At 41.7% G+C, this 22,850-nt stretch overlaps 2 pseudogenes; both read left to right on the top strand.

The window, feature by feature from the left end:
- The first annotated feature begins 555 nt into the window (after positions 1-555).
- Positions 556-674, top strand: LOC122353371 (annotated as a pseudogene).
- A 677-nt stretch (positions 675-1,351) lies between these two features.
- LOC122353326 lies at positions 1,352-1,470 on the top strand (annotated as a pseudogene).
- Positions 1,471-22,850: the final 21,380 nt, after the last annotated feature.

Here is a 22,850-nt window from a genome sequence, read left to right as displayed (position 1 = left end):
TAAAATTGTAAATGAAATAAAAGGAATATAGAAAAAAAATTAGTAAACTGTAACAAACATAGTTTAACAAGTACAATGTATACAGATACATCACTAACTCAAAGGCACGTTTAAAGCATTCTCATTACAAACAAATAGTGCAATTTGTGCTCAGCGATCGCTAACATCTTTGTTTACATTAACGTAACACTCTAAACCAAACATACTCTTGGGCCCTCCAGTTGGGCCTGGTTAGTACTTGGATGGGAGACTGCCTAGGAATACCAGGTGCTGTAAGTTTTTTGGTTTTCTTCACTACTTATCTAATACCCTGGCCCTTAGTGTGGCCAAAGTGTGACCAGCTCTTTGTTTTCCCTTAATGCTTTTTTAATTAAATTGCATTTAAAGTAGTTGATCTTTAAACAGCGTTTGGCTGTTTTGAACTAATTAACTAATGCTCTTATCTTTAATTTACCTCATTTTGAAGTATTTTTTGTATTTCTTTCATTACTTATCTAGTATGATGGCACTTAGTGTGCCTCACCTTAAAATAGGGGGCATTTTGCAGTAGATCTAGCTTACGGCCATACCACCTTGTTCATGCCTGATCTTGTCTGATCTCAGAAGCTAAGCAGAGTTGGGCCTGGTTAGTACTTGGATGGTAGACTGCCTAGGAGTACCAGGTGCTGTAAGGTTTTTGGTTTTCTTCACCACTTATCTAATACACTGGCCCTTAGTGTGGCCAAAGTGTGACCAGCTCTTTGTTTTCCCTTACTGCTTATTTAATTCAATTGCCTTTATATTAGCTGATCTTTAAACAGCGTTTTGCTGTTTTTAACTACTTACCTAATGCTCTTATCTTTAATGTACCTCATTTTGAAGTATTTTTTTGTATTAATTTCATTACTTATCTAGTATGATGGCACTTAGTGTGCCTCACCTTAAAATAGGGTTTTTTTGCAACAGTTCACGCATGTGGCTGAACCACCCTGTTCACTCCTGATCTCGTCTGATCTCAGAAGCTAAGCAGAGTTTTGTCTGGTTGGTATTTGGATGGGAGACTGCCTAGGAATACCGGGTGCTGTAAGATTGTTTTGTTTTCTTCACTACTTATCTAATACACTGGCTCTTAGTGTGGCCAAAGTTTGACCAGCTCTTTGCTTTCCCTTACTGCTTATTTAATTCAATTGCCTTTATATTAGCTGATCTTTAAACAGCGTTTGGCTGTTTTGAACTAATTAACTAATGCCCTTTTCATTAATGTGCCTTATTTTGAAATATTTATTTTCTTTGTATTTCTTTCATTATCTATCTAGTTGATGGCACTTAGTGCGCCTCACCTTAAAATAGGGGGCTTTTTGCAGTAGCTCTCACTTACGGTCATACTACCCTGTTCACGCCTGATCTCATCTGATCTCAGAAGCTAAGCAGAGTTGGGTCTGGTTAGTACTTGGTTGGGAGACTGCCTAGGAATTCCAGGTGCTGTTAGCTTTTTGGTTTTCTTCACTACTTATCTAATACACTGGCCCTTAGTGTGGCCAAAGTTTGACCTACTCTTTGATTTCCTTTACTGCTTATTTAATTCAATTGCCTTTAAAGTAGCTGATCTTTAAACAGCGTTTGGCTGTTTTTAACTACTTACCTAATGCTCTTATTTTTAATGTACCTCATTTTGAAGTATTTTTTTTGTATTAATTTTATTACTTATCTAGTATGATGGCACTTAGTGTGCCTTACCTTAAAATTAGTGTTGTACAAACATGCTTCGGTAAGTTTGTTTGATCATTGTTTTTCATTGTTCCAAAATATGCTAAAATAACTGTTTATTGCCATTCAAGCTCCATATTTTGTCACTGAAGAGCAGGGGATATTTTATCTTTTGGAGAAGGAAGCTTCCGGGGGTATTAAACTTTCTCATTATTGGTTTAAATTTATTGAATGGTCAACACATAAGTAACTCCGTGGTTGCTTGCACTAGATTTCTCAAATGTTGATAAATAGTAGAAGCTTTTGTCTACCACAAATATGGACCCCATCCCCCGTGTTTACATTTGAAGTCTTGAAGTCATTTGAACAAAATGCATTGGTTATCGGCTCATATTATGCACGATTAATCTTTAATAGGTCACTATCTAGGTTCAAATACTTGATTTTATAAACGCGATGACGTCTAGATTCCGTCTAACAATCTCACCTAAATATTTGCTTTTGCGCAGCAGTTGATGGAGGGAGGGTTTATGTTTGAAACAGCTTTACAAAGGCTCTGTGTTGTAAACTTTAAAAAACAATGAAAGAATTTGGATAAAAGTTTATAGACAGTTTATATATAAGTTTATATAAGTTTTACATAATTAAATATGATTAAATATTAAATGATTAAATATTTTAAATAGACAAATTTATTACAGTTTAGACATTATAAATAGACCCATTTAAAGCTTAAAAACTAATACAATAGTCTACTCTTTCTAACATTAAAATGTAGACTAGGATACAATGGTCCCTTAAAGTGATAGTTTAGACAAAAAAACAAAAAAAACAAAAACGTCTGTTATTAATTACTGAAGAGAGTGTGGTGACCGAGTCTATTACAGTTAACCCAACCAACAATGACTACGCCACCTTGGGAGTCTCACGCAAGGAATTTATTCCCCAAGGCTACACACAGGTTCCCCACCCAAGGCAGTTGCTAATAATGGGAGACACAGACTTTCATACAAATTTAAAAAATAGTTTATTTTTAATAAAAAAAACTAAGAAATCAAATCGGATGCATTGTTGTTCATGATAGACTAGACAAAAATCGCTTCTTGTGGTACACACACAACCCTAAGCACTGCAATCTGTGAGAAACACCAGAAACAGCGTCCGGCACAATCAGGTACTGTTTTTAAACTTGCTTGTCGGCCGACAAAGACACATGAAAAGGGAAGCTGGCAGGAACATGGGGCCTAAAACCCACCACAGCAGACACCAAAACCACCAGCCAAGAAGAGCAGCAGTATCCCAGAGGGGAGTCGCATACCTGAGCTACCTGTTTGAGACGCTTATGTATGTGCGTAACACGGCGCTAATTACTGACGTCACAACCCGCAACAATAACACCACAAGAGGATCAGGACTCATGTGCGTGCTTCTGCCTAATGCCTAACAATGCTCGTGATGTTGCTGCTTGCATTTAAAAAGGAACATGTGGAAGCAAGGAGCATTTCAATTTGGGCAGTTTCAGCTCTCTGCCCCCAGCCACCCTTTACTTTAAACTCTAGTTAAATAGGCTATTTTCCTGCCAAACATTATCAATCAATCAATCAATCAATCATTTTTATTTATACAGTGCTTTTAACAACACAGGTTGTATCAAAGCACTGAACAGTATAAAGTAGAAGAATACAATGATAGGGATGTATAATGACGGATTCTAGCTGATCTAATTAATGTAGCCTAAAAATCCTTTAACGGATTTGAATAATAAAAGTGTGTTGGTGTGTTATGTGTAGGCTAGGTTAAAAAGATGTGTCTTTAATCTAGATTTAAACTGACAGAGTGTTTCTGCTTCCCGAACAGAGTTAGGGAGATTATTCCATAGTTTAGGTGCTAGATAGGAAAAGGATCTGCTGTCTGCAGTCGATTCTGATATTCTAGGTATTATCAAATGGCCAGAGTTTTGAGAACGCAGCAGTCATGCTGGACTATAATGTGATAAGAGCTTGTTCAAGTATTGAGGAGCTAAACCATTCAGGGCTTTATAGGTAATTAATAAGATTTTTAAATCTATCCGATGTTTGATAGGGAGCCATTGCAGTGTTGACAGAACCAGTGTAATATGATCATACTTCCGAGTTTTAGTAAGGACTCTAGCTGCTGTGTTTTGGACTAGCTGAAGTCATAATTTAGATATTTTTTTAAGATGGAAAAACGCAGTTTTACAGATGCTGGAAACATGGTTTTCGAAGGAAAGATTGCTGTCAAGCAGCACACCAAGTTCCTAACTGATGATGAAGAATTAACAGAGCAGCCATCAAGTGTTACAATGTGTTCTAGATTATTACATGTGGAGTTTTTAGGTCCAATTAATAGCACCTCTGTGACGGCCCGAGATGTGGCCGCCCAAGATCGTTAAGGTAGCCAAAGCTCACTCAGTTTCCTTTTATACATTTCATATAGATTTAAGGTTATCATTTCCATTCTTTGTTTGGTTTATTTTCTTTAATCACGTTTATAGTAACTACACAACACACATCTGTTAAACAATTACTTTTATTTTTGTTTGCATACTTTTTTCATCACTTTCACTCACAATCGCGGTTCATTTGGAGTGCACACAGATGGATTGCATTGTATTTTGTTATTAATATTTGTTTTCTATTCTGAGTTTAAGTTACCGGCCTGGCTAGCCGCAGATGGCAGAGTTGCGATACTTAGGGAAATTGGAGTCCTGGTGGGAACACAGGATTTGTTTATTGGTTCCGCCTGGATGTACCATTGGCTAAGGTGGAATGGGAGAAAACGGAGAATTGAGGATTTTTGTTATTAATTGTTGGGGGTTTGGATTGTAGTTATCTATTTAGTTTTTTTTCTTTAATATTAATTTAGAATTGTATTGTTTGCTGTTGTCATTTATTTTTGTGTGTTTAATGTAGTGTAACTTTTTTGGTGTCTCCCCTTTTTGTGTTGTAATGGGCCCATCTTTTCCTTTTATAAGCTGTGTGTTTTGTTTCTTTGGACGGGAATTGGCCAGCTTACCCCTGTGTGAGTTCTTGTTTTGTTGTTTTTATTTGTTTTTGTTGTTTTCACTGGTTTTTGTTGCAACCAGTTTGACTCATTTGATTTGGGTAAATAAAGACCCATTTTTTTTTTATGTAAACCTGGGTGTTCCTTTTCTTGACCTCTCAGTCCCTCACAACCTCTGTTTTTTCAGAATTTAGCATTAAGAATTTACTCCTCATCCAGTTTTTTATATCGACTATGCATTCTGTTATATTCTCAATTTGTTGTGTATCACCAGGCTGCGCTGAAATATAGAGCTGAGTATCATCAGCATAGCAGTGAAAGCTAACACCATGTCTCCTGATAATTATCCAGAGGTAACATGTATAGGTTGAAAAGTAATGGTCCTAGTACTGAGCCCATATTTTACTTGTGAGCAATCCAAGAGAATGTTGTGATCGATAGTATCGAATGCTGCGCTAAGATGTAATAGCACTAATAATGAGATAAAACCACAATCCGATGATAGAAGCAGGTCATTAGTAACCCTAATGAGAGCAGTCTCAGTACTATGGTACGGTCTATATCCTGATTGGAAATCTTTGCAGATACCATTTTTTTCTAAAAATGAATATAGTTGTGAGGATACTACCTTTTCCAGTATCTTTGACAAAAAAGGGAGATTAGAGATTGATCTGTAATTTACTTCTTTGGGGTCAAGATGTGTTTTTTTAATAAGAGGTTTAACTACAGCCAGTTTGAAGGTTTTGGGAACATATCCTAATGACAATGATGAATGAATAATGGTCAAAATAGGATCTGTGACTTCTGGAAGCAGATCTTTTAATAGTTTAGATGGAATCAGGTCTAACATACTGTACATGTTGCTGGTTTAGATGATTTAACAAGTTTGTACAATTCTTCCTCTCCTATAATAGAGAATGAGTGTATTTTTTCCTCAGGGGATCTATAGCTCCCTAACTGATGTGAAACTGTAGCTGACGGCTGCGTAGTTACAATTTTATCTCTGATGATATCAATCTTAGAAGTAAAAAAATTCATGAAGTCATTACTGCTATACATTTGGGGAATGTTAGTAATGTTACGTTTTATTTTTCGTTAATTTAGTCACTGTATTGAATAAATACGGGGGTTGTGTTTGTTTTCTTCTAAAAGAGATGAAAAATAATCTGAAGTTTTTCATCTAGCAGTTTTTAATGCTTTTCTGTATGACAGAATACTCTCCCCGCCAGGCAATATGAAATACTTCTAATTTTGTTTTTCTCCACCTGCACTCCATTTTCTGGGCTGCTCTGTTTAGGGTGCGAGTATTTTCATTATACCATGGAGTCAGATTGTTTTCTTTTATCTTTCTTAAGCAACTGTATCTAAAGTGACTGCATAGTTTCTGTTATATCAGTTTTTGCATCATATTGGATGTGCTAAGGAATTGAAATAAGTCAGGAAGATTACTTAGAAATCATTGTTTTGTAGTGGAAGTGATGGTTCTACCATACTTGTAATAGAGTGCAGAATTTACAGGTTTAGCTATACAGAGTTCGCACAAGACTAGATAGTGATCTGAAATATCATCACCTTTGCTGCAGAATTTCAACAATATTAACATCAATTCCATGTGACAGTATTAGACCTAGAGCTAATGCGTCTTTTTTATTAAAATATTAAAATCGCCAACAGTTAAGACTATCTGCAGCCAGTACTAGCTCAGTTAGAAAATCAGCAAATTCTTTAATGAAATGTCACCCTTTTCTTCATTGTTGGAGGTGCACATGACAAGATGGCTTGCACCTTATCTACTTGCAAGCTGATGGATCTGCCTACCAACACATAGCCAACATAGGTTTAACAATCTGGCACTTTTTTGCATTGATGACTAGACCAGCCCATTGGATTCATTCAAATGCCAATGGGACCAAAACAGTCGAACTGCACCATTCACTATGGTTCTATGATCCCCAAGTCCAGCATCACTTTACTTCCTTTTTTAATGCAGTAACTAAAGGTGAGCACTCTACAATGGGTTTGTCTGATGAGCTCCATTTTAAAAATTCATGCTGCAATAGATTACTTTTACCTGGCTTGTCACAAAGAGAATTCCAAAAACTCATATGATTGGTCATACCATTGTTTTTGTTGTTGTTAAGCATTTGTCATGTTAATCTGTGCCCCAGAATCCATCTTCTCTCTCATCTTGATGACATAAGAAAGAATGTTTGTATGCTCATTCCCAAGCTTCTTTCAAGACATCAAGTGGCCCACGAACTTAATGGCCATGTAGTAACTCAAAGGGTAAATATCCTGTGGGACTTCCCTGCAGGCAAACATCAGGTAAGGCAGCCAGTGGTCCTATTCAGCACCTGTTTCAGACACAAACTTGTGCAGCATTGATTTTATTGTCTGATTTAAATCTTTTGACCATTCCATCAGACTGAGAATGGTAGGGTGTGGTTTGAATAGGATGTATCTTCAACATAGAATAAAATTGCTTAATTTGTAGACATTAATGTAATGTAATGTCTACTGGCAGTCCTGGCTAGAGTTTTCTGTTGCTCCAGGTGTCTTGCCGAAGGCACTGAATGCCCCATCTGCCATGCCTTGAGTCTCATGGGTTCTGGAACCACTAACCTCTCTCCCTCTGGGCCCTGAACACGGAGTCTGTCATCTTAAATTACAAAATAATCTTTCTGCTGCACCATTGACTGAGAGGTCACACTTTCTGCCTTTTCAAACAAAGGATGCACATCAAAAGGTAATTCCTGCAAGAATTTCATTATGCTTAGGCTGGGCTCTTGTCACCACTCTAGTCTCTGCTAACTCCCTATCAGTTTGTAAAAGGTACCAACTGAGAGATTGGAAGCCTGATAATCTGTTTTAAGGTGTTCTTTCCTTTCTCCATGAATTTGATAGACCCTCAATTTACTTTGTCTTGATATATTCAATTCACTCAAACATTCAGTTCTCTGCAGTTTGACTCGAGCCTGAATCAACCAGAGTTTTGAAGAATGTACTCCCAATCAAACACTGCATCTCTGTTCAACTCTACCTCTAAACTGTAAAAGTGCTCATGGCACAAAACAAAAGGTGAGTATTGGAAACTTTCTGTACAGTGCAGTCTATTTTCCTATGTCCTGGCTGACCATATGCATGACACACCATTACCTAAATTTACCTTTGTAACGACTAACCACTCCCAGATGTTTACCAGTATCTGCACAAACTTGGGGGACATAAGTACTTGAGTTATAATTAGTCAGACCACTATTCAAACCATCATTACCAGTTGGGCTATTGCTGTAGTTCCTCCATCTTCTGGTTTGATACACAGATCGTCTTTCTGCCGTAAAGGCCTTTGCCATCTCTGCTGCATGTTTAGATGAAATAGGGTTGTTCTGTATAATCCATTTCCTTGTCACTGGATTGAGTAACTTAGAAACTGCTCTAACACAATATGATCACCAATCCCCTCTTTTGTTTGAAGTATGAGAAATGGACTCCTAAACAAGTCTTTCAGCCTTACTTGCATCTTTCTTGGAGTCTATAGGTCTCGTTGTTAATTTCATATTTGTCAAGGATAGCTTGTTTAACATCATGATAGTTTAGGGCATCATCAGAATCCATGGCCAAATGGGTTGCTCTTGCCTTACCTTAACAGCAGCTGGGATTCCATCTGAATGTAGCTGAATAAACTGATGCTGTAGAGTCCGCCATTTATGCTCCTGGTGCAACTGACTTATTAGCAACTGACATTCTGAATGCTTCAGACTGAAACAGCAATTTAATCTCTTCCATAGATTTTGCCTTTCTTAGGCAGCATTCTCTTTCACATTATCTGTATCCATACAGTTTAAACAGCCTTAATGCAGAAACGACACTCTTATTCAGTACACAGGGTTGCCTTGGTCTCTTAATGGCTTGGAGACAAATTAATAAAACAATAAAACACTTAAGGTACAGAACACAAAAGTAAAATGCTGTCAGCAGCAAAACTTACTTTTCAAATTACTAGCTGAAGTGTTTCATTTTGTTACATATCTCACAACAGACATGCATTTCAAGCAACCCCCGGAGCTGATATGATAAACATTCTACTCATTCATAATGACTTCACTGATTAGTTTAAATATAAATCATACAGTAAAGTACTGTAAAAAATAGACAATGTTGTCTCTTAAAAGAATCCCTTTACTTATCGTGGGATCTTGTGGCGTCTTGCGACGACATCTTGGAGAGGGTGCTTGACCAAGGGAGTAAATCCGCTTGCACAAACTGCTGGAATGGCTTCAGCACTCATAGCCAAACATTCCAAAGTAATAGGTAAAAAGTAATGCTCTTCTGCCTCAAGCTCATGTAATTGATGTCTCTGGCAAATGGCTTTCACAGCCTCACTGGGCTAGGAATTTGCATTTTCTTCTTGCATGAACTGAGAAATGAAGTGATAAATACGATCATCCTCAAGTTTTGAACCTAAATCAATGTCAGGCTAATGGTGTGGTCATCGAGACAGACTATTGGCGTTTTGATTCTTCTTTCCAGCTCAGTATTGAAGGCTGAAATTGAAATTTGATAAGGATGCAAACCATGGGTGTCCAGCTGCGACAAGCTTGGCTGATGGTAATATATATGTTAGCGGGTTATTGTCTGTCATGATGTTTTTCACAATTTGATAACCCTCAGCTGGCAAATGGTATAATCTTGTATCTATGAAGTGGACTACTACCATTGTGTTGGATTGCTCGATTGCTCCTGTCCTGCTCGATTGCTCCTGTCTGCTGAGAGGTTGGTTTGTTTGTAGCTGCGTGTAGGTTCGTGTAGCTTCGCTTTTCAATTTATCACCTCTTCTCTAACGATCAAATATAATTCAACTGTGTACATATCGTTGATACTATTAAATTAATCTAACTAATTAGACTGCTGTTAGTTCGTTCGCTTTAATCTAAAACTCGGCGGTGAGTTAGTACTCGTTAGCCGATTCACTTTCGCTCCCACCCGCGTTTTCGCGCCGATTGTGGGCTTTTTTTCCCCGCTCCTGTTCATTTGTTCCTCGCGCTTGTTCGCTCCATTTTCACAAGCTCATCAAAACAAGAGTGGTAAGTGAATCCTTACGGTGAGTAAATGGCTTCTCCCTGCATCGTCGCTTGCACCGTCTGTCACATGTATAGTTTATCCTTCTCTATTAGCGATCAGGGATTCACGTGTGATAAATGCAGGGAAATAGCTAGGCTGACAGAGAAGGTTTTAGAATTAGAGACACGTATCCAAACTTTAATTGAGGACAGTAAGAATGCGAGGGCTGTAGATACTGCTTTGGATGCGACTAGTACAGTGAATCGTGTACATTGTTCGGTTCCAGCTTCAGAGCCCGTGCAGCAGGGCAATTGGGTGACCGTGAGGCAGGCTAGTCGCGGGTCAAAACACCGCTCTTCCGTTCCGATCAGAACATCAAACAGGTTCTCCCCACTCAGTGACGCACCCACTGAGAAACCTGATCAAAGTGCTCTAGTAATTGGCGATTCTATTGTACGGACGTGAAAATAGAGACACCAGCCACCATAGTCCAATGCTTACCGGGAGCCAGAGCGTCTGACATCTTGTCAAATTTAAAAGTGCTGGCTAATGCTAAACGTAAATTTCGTAAGATTGTTATTCACGTCGGCGCTAATGATGTTCGACTTCGCCAGTCGGAGATCACTAAAAATAATATTAAAGAGGTGTGTGAATTTGCAAGCACAATGTCGGACAATGTAATATGCTCTGGTCCCCTCCCTGCTTACCGGGGTGATGAGATTTACAGCAGATTGCTGGGTCTCAATGGCTGGATGTCTAAGTGGTGCCCGCAGAACAACATAGGCTTTATAGACAATTGGATGAGTTTCTGGGGCAGACCTGACCTGTTGAAAAGAGATGGTCTTCATCCCTCTTGGGGTGGTGCCGCTCTTCTATCTAGAAATATGGCATATAGTCTTATAGCTCCAACATGACCAACTAGTGCCCAGGTCAGGAAGCAGACAGACCGGCTAAACCGACCGTCTGCTAGCTGCCTCACGTCACAGAAGGCAGTTAATTCTCAGCACATAGAGACTCTTTCACCTAGATATCACACTATAGAGACTGTGTCTGTTCCCTGAATTAGAATATGCAGAGAATGTCCAAACCTAATCAAAAGCAATAATTTAATTAATGTCCAACAAATTAAAACTACCTATAATTCAAATAAGCAAACGATAAAACTTGGCTCGCTAAATATTAGATCACTTTCCACAAAAGCACTTTATGTATATGATTTGATCAATGATCAGAAGCTAGATTTGCTTTGTTTGACAGAAACCTGGCTAAAACCAGATAATTATATTACTCTAAATGAATCTACCCCCCAAAATTATTTCTATAAAAATGAGCCACGTTTAAAAGGTAGAGGGGGAGGTGTTGCTACAATTTATAACAATATTCTTAGTACTTCTCAGAGGGCAGGCTTTAAGTATGAGAGAATTAATTCTCTATTACTGTGTGTGTGAGCAAGGTATGACAATTGTTCTAGTCCCTTTTCGCCCTGCAGGTATAGTTTCAGGTTACTCTACTAACTCTGTAGTCTTTCATTCCTTATATAGACTTGCTTTGTCTCTAGTCTGCTAGTTTTGTGAATCTTCAACCCATATATGGAGTTGTCTTTTGTGCTCTCCGTAGTGGGCAGTTGAGGCATGTCCAGCTATGCAATAGAGGTCAACGCCCCAGGTCAACGCCCCATAAGGGCTATATAAGCTGATGTTTTACTCTCTGTGTTAAGCTGCATTCTGAATAAACCAGATTTGATTTCACTCGTGTGGTTTGTTCCGACTGTTGCTTCCAGGCGCCTGAATTTGTTCTGTACTGCTGATGAACGGACACAGGGGGACGCATACACTGAAGAAGAGAAGTTCTTACAGTTCTGGGGGCTCGTCCGGGATACATCTGACCAGGTAAGAGAAAGTATAGTTTCACTACCTGAGTAGATGTATCCGCGTAAGTCAATTGTATCGTGTTTGATTAAATTCAGACTAGATTGACTTGTTATAGTACGTGTCCGAGTCATCAGTGGTCAGAATGGGACAAACATATCCTAAACCTGAACCCTCTGAAACACCCAAAGCATGGATGGAACGTTGTGGTTGGGGATACTACACGGTTCCATATCTTGATAATTTGGCGGGATGGACAGCGGGTACCCAGTGGCGAGATTATCCGCGTGAGGGCACTTTCGACCCAAGTCATATGAAAACAGTTTACAATTTAGTATATGGAGGTGAGGGCGACCTGATTGGGATTACAATTATATGAGAGGAGGATATGACGTGTGGTATAAAATGGCAGAGGTTTGGAGGGAAAAGACGAATGCGTATGTTCCAAAAGCAGTTTTGAAAACTGTACCAAAACCAAAGAAAAATGATAAAGACAAACCATTGACAATGTCTAAACCGTGTGACGAGAAACCGCCGCCTTATGTTGCACCGCCTGTGCCTAATGCACCGCTCCCAAAGAATCCGCCCGTGTCGAGCATTTATCCGTCCCTAGCTGCTTTGTCTGGTGAAAAGGAGCGTTGTCACAACACCCCAAAAGAGGGGCCTGACGAGGGTTCTGTAATAGACCCTGCCAGCATGTCCACCTCGCCAGATAATGTAGCTGCGGTATGGGTAGCGAGGAATAAGGGAATTGATATTCAACCACCCTCTCCAAGTGCTCTGAAAGATATCCTATCTATGCTTCCTGGTATTGAGAATCCTGTGGCTTTCGTTGATATGTTAATCAGATGCTCGCGCCACTGTCAATTAGTTGGGGCTGATTATAGATTCATTCTGCATAGCAAATTAGGCGCAGCCTACGATGAGAACGCTGTAATTAAGGCAGTACCTGTTCTCGCACCGAAATTTGACGTAGTTAAGCGCGAGGATTTAACAGAAGGAATCGGGGAAGGAAAGACCAGCAGGAAAAGGACAGTTATTGAATTTGCATGGCGTGATGATCCGGAAGAAATGATGAGTCAACTGAGTGTACAATTAAAAAAGTATCTTTTGGATTTGAAATCTTCCAACCGTGATCTGTCACAAGTCACTAACTGTAAACAGGGCAAGGATGAGACTGTTGCATGTTTTTTCACCCGTTTTTCGGACGTGTGGAAGGTTGTGGGCGGACTGGAGCTGGACATTAATGAGCCCAACCCGATGTTCATATCTACCTTTATGTCCAACTGCTTTCCAACCCACAAGGATGTTCTGAAGTACCATCTGTGTGACAGACATAACCTGAAGGTTAAAGATGCGGGGGTCAAAATCAGAACTTTAGAGAGTGATGGTATGTTCCCTGAGGTAGGAAAACGCAACGTTGTATGTGTGTCTGTAGCTGGTGGCTATGCACCAGGTACACAAGGAGGATTTAAGAAGGGCAGGAAGCCAGGAAGGTGTAATTATTGTAACAAGCCTGGGCATTGGGCTAGAGAATGTAACAAGCGCAGGGCCGATGAGCAGGCAAGGGCGGGGCAACCCCAGCCCCCGAGAGGGTCCCCACAGATGTATGCGCAGATGTATGCACAGCCTAGCAGTCAGCAGCAACAGTCTCAGGCTCCTTACCAACCTAGAGGCTACGCGCAGCAGCCTGTCTACCGTCCTCAAGAATAGGGCAGCCCACAGAGTTCTGACCCCACTGAAGTTGTAAATTCCGCACTTTTATCTCTTTGTTTTGCTTCCCCCACAGGGCGTGACTTGCCACTCATTGAGTTACATGTGAATGGGCAAACGTACCCCTTTCTGTTGGATACTGGGGCTACGTTGTCTTCTTTGGGGTCTATGTATAATGGGCCTTACACAAGGATGATGTTGGCCTCGTGTCCTGTGTACCATACGAAGACTTAATACAGGCCTGTCGTCTTCCTAGTTTGTTGTCCATCATCAAAACTAAGGGCCATTCTGTCCTTGATACCCTTGAGGCTAGAGGTAACACTTTAGCTGACCATGCAGCCAAAACTGCTGCAGCATCTGGATTGATGCCATCATGGTTGTCGGTCTCTGCTGTTTCGACATCTGTTATGACTAGTAATATGTTACCTGACATAGATATTTGTGCTATACAGGCGGCCGCTACAGAAGCGGATGTGGCGTTTTGGATCTCTGAGGGAGCGTCAAAGAATAACGACGGTATTTTGGTTGACTCTTCCGGCCGTGTGTGTGTGCCAGCCTCCTGTGCCCCGTTCTTGGTAAGAGAGTTTCATGGTGTCACACACCGCGGCCGAAGAGGGGTATTGGATGAAATGACCAATTTTTGTGCATCCAACATTTAGCCACATATGTTAATTCCACTTTAGACAGGTGCATGGTTTGTGCTATGAATAATTGTTCTAAACCTTTGGCGTCGTGATCAACAGCTCCCTCTGCCAGAGGGCCCATTGCAACAATGGCAAGTAGATTTCATACATCTACCTAAGAGGGGCCCATACAAATACCTATTGGTGTTTGTGGACAAATTTTCTAGATGGGTGGAGGCGTTTCCATGCCCAAAGGAAGACGCCCCACTGTGGTACGATATCTACTCAAAGAAATAATTCCTAGATATGGTATACCACTCGCCATAGACTCTGATAAGGGCCCTGCCTTTGTGTCTAAAGTACTAATGAACCTAATGAAAGAATTGCAGATCACGTGGAGACACCACATTCCATATCATCCTCAATCATCTGGTATAGTCGAAAGGGCAAATCGTACTATCAAAGATAAATTACGAAAAGCAATGCAAACGGTCGGTCACCAAGACTGGACCTCACTGCTACCCGTTGTCCTGGCAGAAATGAGAATGTCACCCCATAAGGGTCTCAAAGGTCTATCACCGTATGAGATGGTGATGGGACGCCCTTTCCCCGCGCCTTGGAGAAAGGGAGGGTGTGTTTTGGGAGATGGGGGATGTGATGTCCATATGAGTGAATATGTGCAGTTACTGATTGAAGCTCTCCACAAGAATTGGAGCAAAATGCATTCGAGTTCAGCACCTATGCCAATTGACATGACACACCCTTTTCAAGTGGGTGACACAGTATTAGTGAAACAATTCTTAAAAATGGGAGACCCATTGGACAAAACAAAATATAGTGCTCCTACCAAAATTGTTGCTGTAACTCGAACCGCCAGTACTAACTGATTCTTTTCCACAGTGGATCCATGCAACCAGGCGGAAAATGCATCAATCAGCAGTATGAATGTCTAATAGTTTTCTGACCAGATTGTTATTAGCCGTCAACACCTGAACAAGGGGCCACTCTTGTAGGATCATTGATCACTACTGTCACGGGACGGGAGGGCTGGGCGGTGCGCATTACTGGACTGACGACCTGACGACTTCTTACGTAGATTGGTTGCTATTGCACAACAGAGGAGCTGAACACGCAGCGCTGTTGCTGACATAGAAACTGACTGCACATATCCTTTGATTATATTATCTAATTATTATTTGATCAGAATGCAGCTTCTGTTAGTATTCATGATTTTTGTATCATTACAATGTGTGAACTGTGTTTTACCTACTGATAATTTGTTCTGGCAATATGCCAATTGGACAGCTAGACATCACACCAATGAGTCATGTTATGTATGTCAGCAAATCATGTCATCAACTGTATCAGTGTCCATGCCTGTCATGCCTCAAAACAATATAACAACTGTATGTAGATCGCTTAATAGCTGGAAGCCTGCCGTTAACTGTGATGGGTGGAGCGGCACAATGACATCAACACAGGTTCCTTTCCTGAAGGAACATCTTGGGATAAGGCCAATTTTTCAGAGAAATTTTACCTTTAAATTCTGTTATAATGGTACCAGTATGAATTATTCGGACCCAGTTGGTAGCATTGACCCTAGGGCTTGCGTCAATGTGTATCAACCAGTAGGGTATAAGAAATCTGGCTCACATAACGATACACACCCAGGGGATCTGATTACTACCTTTTGTAATAAGACTAGGGATTGTATACTGCTAGATATTGATTGGTGGTGGTATTGTAGTCCCCAGGCATTGTTCAAAGATATACCTGGTAATTGGAGTGGTATTTGCGCCCCAATTGAGTTATCTTACCCTGTTCAGATATTCCAGCATACCTCACAGCATAAGAAACAGTACCACAGGTTGAAGAGATCTGTAGCTGATGACGTCCCTGAGGAACATCAACTCTCAACTAAATGGCACCGGTTCTGGACCTCTTTGGTGCCCACGTATGGTGTCAGTGATCTGTGGCATCAGACCGAAGTTCTGCACTACCGTCTGGCTAAATTTGTTAATGACACCACAATTGGATTAGACGGAGCGCGGAGGGAGCTGGGTGCTCTGCGTCTGATGACCACACAGAATCGACTAGCCCTGGACATGTTGCTAGCAAAAGAAGGCGGAGTATGTGCTCTGGTTGGTGACCAGTGTTGTACGTACGTCCCAACTGAGGACGAACCTGCTGGTGCTGTGGGCCATGCTGTGAAGGAAATGAAAAAGGTTGCAGAAGACTTGTATGATGATGAACAAAAGATACAGGACTGGGGGTGGGGTATTTTACATCACCTGTTTGGCTGGATGACTCCTTTCTTTACTATGCTTGTACCAATTTTAATAATCGGTTTTGCTTTTTGTGTTTTTGGACCATGCATTATGAGATGTTTGATGGATCGTGTGTATGCCACAATTGACAGTATGACAGGTCCTCGTTATGCTCCGATGGCCAGAAATTAGGCTCTTCAGCCTAAAAGAGGGGACTGAGAGAATTAATTCTCTATTACTGTGTGTGTGAGCAAGGTATGACAATTGTTCTAGTCCCTTTTCGCCCTGCAGGTATAGTTTCAGGTTACTCTACTAACTCTGTAGTCTTTCATTCCTTATATAGACTTGCTTTGTCTCTAGTCTGCTAGTTTTGTGAATCTTCAACCCATATATGGAGTTGTCTTTTGTGCTCTCCGTAGTGGGCAGTTGAGGCATGTCCAGCTATGCAATAGAGGTCAACGCCCCAGGTCAACGCCCCATAAGGGCTATATAAGCTGATGTTTTACTCTCTGTGTTAAACTGCATTCTGAATAAACCAGATTTGATTTCACTCGTGTGGTTTGTTCCGACTGTTGCTTCCAGGCGCCTGAATTTGTTCTGTACTGCTGATGAACGGACACAGGGGGACGCATACACTGAAGAAGAGAAGTTCTTACAAAGTATAACTCATTTGAAGTTTTGGTGCTGCATATAACATTATCTACAGAATCATGTGCTAGTGATAAATCTTCTTTCAAGTTTGTACTGGCTACTGTATACAGGCCACCAGGGCACAGCACAGATTTCATCAAAGAATTTGCTGATTTTCTAACTGAGTTAGTACTGGCCGCAGATAAAGTCTTAATTGTTGGCGATTTTAATATCCATGTTGATAATGAAAAAGACTCATTAGGATCAGCTTTCTTAGACATTTTAAACTCCATTGGGGTTAGACAACACGTCTCTGGACCTACTCATTGTCAAAATCATACTCTAGATCTAATACTGTCACATGGAATAGATGTTAAAATGGTTGAAGTACTGCAGCAAAGTGATGACATTTCAGATCACTATCTAGTCTTGTGTGAACTCTGTATAGTTAAACCTGTAAACTCTGCACCTTATTACAAGTATGGTAGAACCATCACTTCCACCACAAAAGAAAGCTTTCTAAATAACCTTCCTGACTTATCTCAATTCCTTAGCTCATCCAATACGATGCAAAAACTTGATGATGTAACAGAAACTATGCACTCTCTTTTTCTAGCACTTTAGATACAGTTGCTCCTTTGCACTTAAAAAAGATAAAAGAAAACAATCTGACTCCATGGTATAATGAAAACACACGCACCCTAAAGAGAGCAGCCCGGAAAATGGAGCGCAGGTGGAGAAAAACCAAATTAGAAGTATTTCGTATTGCCTGGCAGGAGAGTATGCTGTCATACAGAAAAGCATTAAAAATAGCAAGATCTGATTATTTTTCATCCCTTTTAGAAGAAAACAAACACAACCCCGGTATTTATTCAGTACAGTGACTAAATTAACAAAAATAAAGCATCAACAGGTGCTAATATGCCCCAAGAGTATAGCTGCAATGAGTTCATGAATTTCTTTACTTCTAAGATTGATACCATCAGAGATAAAATTGTAACTATGCAGCCGTCAACTACAGTTTCACATCAGATAATGAGCTTTAGATCCCCTAAGGAAAAATTACACTCTTTCTCTATTATAGGAGAAGAAGACTTGTACAAACTTGTTAAATCATCTAAACCAGCAACATGTATGTTAGACCCTATTCCATCTAAACTATTAAAAGATCTGCTTCCAGAAGTCATAGATCCTATTTTGAACATTATTAATTCATCATTGTCATTAGGTTATGTTCCCAAAACCTTTAAACTGGCTGTAGTTAAACCTCTCATTAAGAAACCACATCTTGATCCCAAAGACTTAGTAAATTACAGACCAATCTCTAATCTCCCTTTTCTGTCAAAGATACTAGAAAAGGTAGTATCCTCACAACTGTATTCCTTTTTAGAAAAAATGGTGTCTGTGAGGATTTCCAATCAGGTTTTAGACCGTACCATAGTACTGAGACTGCTCTCATTAGAGTTACTAATGACCTGCTTCTATCATCTGATCGTGGTTTTATCTCGTTATTAGTGCTATTAGATCTTAGCGCAGCATTCGATACTATCGATCACAACATTCTCTTGGATAGACTAGAAAACTATGTTGGCATTAGAGGAAGCGCCTTAGCATGGTTTACATCATATCTATCTGACCGCTATCAGTTTGTGGCATTAAATGAGGAGGTATCATATCGATCAAAAGTGAAATATGGAGTTCCTCAAGGCTCAGTGCTAGGACCGTTACTTTTCAACCTTTACATGTTACCTCTGGGAGATATTATCAGGAGTCATGGTGTTAGCTTTCACTGCTATGCTGATGATACTCAGCTCTATATTTCAGCGCAGCCTGGTGATACACACCAAATTGAGAATCAAATTCAAATTCAAATTTTATTTGTCACATACACATACATACATGGTACGACATGCAGTGAAATGTTCTTTACAACCATCCAGCATCAAATAGAAACAAATTTAAATGTATATATAAATATAAAATATAAGAAATATATATAAAAAAGAAGTGTGCAAAGTAGAATATAAAAAAATAAAATAAAATAGAATATAAATATAAAGTATAAGATATAAAGTGTAAGTGTAAAGTGGCTGTGCAATGTCCAGTGCAAAGTGGCTAGTGCAATTGTCCAAATGTAAGTGGCGAGTATCTGGGGAAAGAGGGGTGAACATGGGAATTCCGGTATTTAGGTGCTGGGTGTTCTCTGGTTCAGACTCCGAATGGCCTGCGGGAAGAAGCTCCTCCTCATTCTCTCTGTGTTTGCCTTCAGGGAACGAAAGCGCTTTCCTGAACGCAGCAGAGAAAAGAGTCCATTGTTGGGATGGCTGAGGTCTTCCACGATCTTCCTGGCCCTGGTACAGCACCGCTTGTTGTAGATGTGCTGCAGCACAGGGAGCTCAGTGCGGATGGTGCGCTCAGCTGACCGCACCACCTTCTGAAGGGCTCGCCTGTCCTGCACGGTGCTGTTTCCAAACCAGGAGGTGATGTTTCCCGTCAGGACACTCTCGATGGTGCAGGTGTAAAAGTTCCTGAGCACCTGAGATGGGAGTCTGAAGTCCCTTAAGCGCCTCAGATGGTATAGACGCTGCCGGGCCTTCTTCACCAGGGTGTTGATGTGACAGGACCAAGACAGGTCCTGCGTGATGTGAACACCCAGGTACCGAAACTGTCCGCTCTCTCCACTGGGGTCCCGTCGATCTTGATGGGATGGTAAGAGCGCACCTGCTTCGTGCTGAAGTCCACTATTAACTCCTTTGTTTTGCTGACGTTCAGGAGAAGATTGTTCTCCTGACACCATCTCTCCAGGTTGTTGATCTCCTGAAGGTAGGCCATCTCATCGTTGTTGGAGATCAGGCCCACCACGACAGTGTCGTCAGCAAATTTAATGATGGTGGTGGAGTTTGTAGTGGCCACACAGTCATGTGTGTACAGCGAGTACAGCAGGGGGCTCAGAACACAACCCTGAGGGGCTCCAGTGCTGAGAGTGAGGGAGGATGAGGTGTGTTTTCCCATCCGTGCGGGCTTGTGGTCTGTCGGTCAGGAAGTTGGTGATCCAGTGACGCAGGGATGGGCTGAGTCCCAGGACCTCCAACTTCGAGGTGAGCGTGGAGGGAACTATGGTGTTGAACGCTGAACTATAGTCCACGAAACAGCATTTTCACATAGTTCCCTTTCCTAAAATCCAGGTGGCTTGTGGTTGTGTGGAGGAGGTGTGTGATGGCATCCTCCGTGAGACGGTTTTGGCGGTAAGCAAACTGTAGTGGGTCGAGTGTGTCCGGTAGTGATGCGGTGATGAAGTCTCTGATGAGTCTCTCGAAGCACTTCATCACTACAGACGTCAGAGCTACAGGGCGGTAATCATTAAGGCAAGATGGTTGAGGTTTCTTCGGCACAGGAACAATGATGGACTCTTTGAAACACGAGGGGACTACAGACTGTTTCAGGGAGAGATTAAATATCTCAGTGAACACCGGTGCTAGCTGGTCAGCACAGGCTCTCAGAACCCGACCTGTGATGCCGTCAGGTCCTGCTGCCTTCCTGGTGTTCACTCTCCTGAATGCCCTCCTTACGTCGTGCTCCGAAATGGTGAACGCGATCTCCTCTCCGGCTCTCTCGGCGTGCGTGCTGTTCATCATGCCGCTAGCGGCGCTAGCGTGATTAGCGTGATTAGCTGCAGCCTCGAAACGAGCATAAAAGGTGTTTAGCTCGTCTGCCAGAGAAGCATCCGCGCTCTCCACTCTGGAGGTTGGCGTTTTATAGTCCGTGATGTTTCTCAGTCCCTGCCAAAGGCTCCTAGAGTCACTGTGTTGAAACTGTGACTCAAGTTTCCTCCCGTAGCGCCTCTTTGCCTCCTTTACCGCTCTGCGCACGCCGTATGACGCAGCCTTGTATTCAGACATATCCCGTTGACAATCCCGTATTATAGGCTGCGGAGCGGATCTCAGAGAGTCGCGGATAGTTTTGTCTACCCACGGCTTCTGGTTGGGAAACGTCCTGATGACGGTTTTCTCTACCGTGTCATCCGCTAGTTTCGATGAATCCCACCACCGCTTCCGTGAACACGTTGGCGTCCTCGGAGCTACACCTGAACATGGCCCAGTCTGCGCTCATCCAAAGCGTCCTGCAGAGCGGCCACCGAATGGTCAGTCCAGCGTGACACCTCCTCTGTACCGGGCTTCCTGTTTCAGCCTCTGTTTGTAAACAGGTACGAGGAAAATGGCGGCATGGTCCGATTTACCAAACGGTGGGCATGATTTTTGCCTTGTAGCTGTCTCTGAAGGGTGTGTAACAGTGATCCAGTGTCCTTTCGCCCCTGGTGGGGCAGGTGATGTGCTGGTGAAAGTTCGGCAGTGCACGCTTGAGGTTTGCACTGTTAAAATCCCCAGCACAATGAGTGCGGCGTCCCGTGTTGTGACTGGTGTGTTGTGAGGTGGTCGTGTAAATCCCATATTGCAGCGTCCGTGTCCGCTTGAGGTGGAATATAAACGGCGCTGACTATGACCGAGCTGAATTCCGTGGAAGATAGAAAGGGCGACATTTGATGGTCAGAAGTTCCAGGTTTGGTGTGCAGGAGCGTGAGAAGAACAACAACGCTCGCTTGTCGCACCAGCGGTTGTTCACCATCAGACACACTCCACCTCCCGTGTCTTCCCGACTCCATTGTTCTGTCCATGCGGTAACGGAGAAAAACTCGGCCGGTTGTATGGCGTGGTCCGTACCGCTGGGTTCAGCCATGTCTCGGTGAAGCAGAGGAGGTTGCAGTCCCGAATGTCTCTCTGGAACTTGATCCTTGCCCTGAGGTCATCGAGCTTGTTTTCCAGAGACTGGACGTTGGCTAACAGGACACTAGGTAGGGGCGCGGTGTGAGCGTGCCCTCAACCTGTTCCTGACGCCGCTCGTTTCCCTCGTGGACGCCGGTGCGGGTCGCGTCCTTTGTCTTCGTCAGGATCTCGCTCGCCAGCATGGGTCCGGGTTTAAAACGGCGAAAGTTGGGTGCATTGTACACCAATAGATATAAGAGTGGCTCGGTCGTATGTAATAATAGCCATCTTATATAAAGAAAACCGCATGAGACTGTCCAAAATACTAAAAATTAAAAGAAAAACAAAAAGTTTTGCAGGAGCGGTCGTGACGGCAGCCGAACTCAACGGCGCCATCTTGTCAATCTAACAGAATGCATAGTCGATATAAAAAGCTGGATGATGAGTAACTTCTTAATGTTAAATTCTGAAAAAACAGAGGTGCTAATAATTGGACATAAAAACCCCATATATAATAATCTAGAACACAGCCTATCACTTGATGGCTGCTCTGTTAATTCTACATCATCAGTTAGGAACCTAGGTGTGCTGTTTGACCGCAATCTTTCCTTTGAAAATCATGTTTCTAGTATCTGTAAAACTGCGTTTTTCCACCTTAAAAATATATCTAAATTACGACCTATGCTTTCAACCTCTAATGCAGAAATATTAATTCATGCGTTTATGACCTCAAGGTTAGATTATTGCAATGCTTTATTGGGTGGTTGTTCTGCACGCTTAATAAACAAACTTCAGCTAGTCCAAAACGCAGCAGCCAGAGTCCTTACTAGAACTAGGAAGTATGATCATATTAGCCCGGTTCTGTCAACACTGCACTGGCTCCCTATCAAACATCGAATAGATTTTAAAATCTTATTAATTACCTATAAAGCCCTGAATGGTTTAGCTCCTCAATACTTGAGCGAGCTCTTATCACATTATAGTCCTGCACGTCCGCTGCGTTCTCAAAACTCTGGCCATTTGATAATACCTAGAATATCAAAATCAACTGCGGGCGGCAGATCTTTTCCTATCTAGCACCTAAACTCTGGAACAATCTCCCTAACTCTGTTCGGGAAGCAGACACACTCTGCCAGTTTAAATCTAGATTAAAGACACATCTTTTAACTTAGCCTACACATAACACACCAACACACCTTTTATTATTCAAATCCGTTA

The sequence above is a fragment of the Puntigrus tetrazona genome, chromosome 10, assembly GCF_018831695.1.
Source record: "Puntigrus tetrazona isolate hp1 chromosome 10, ASM1883169v1, whole genome shotgun sequence".
NCBI classification, from domain to species: Eukaryota; Metazoa; Chordata; class Actinopteri; order Cypriniformes; family Cyprinidae; genus Puntigrus; species Puntigrus tetrazona.
This window is presented reverse-complemented; position numbering and strand designations above follow the sequence as displayed.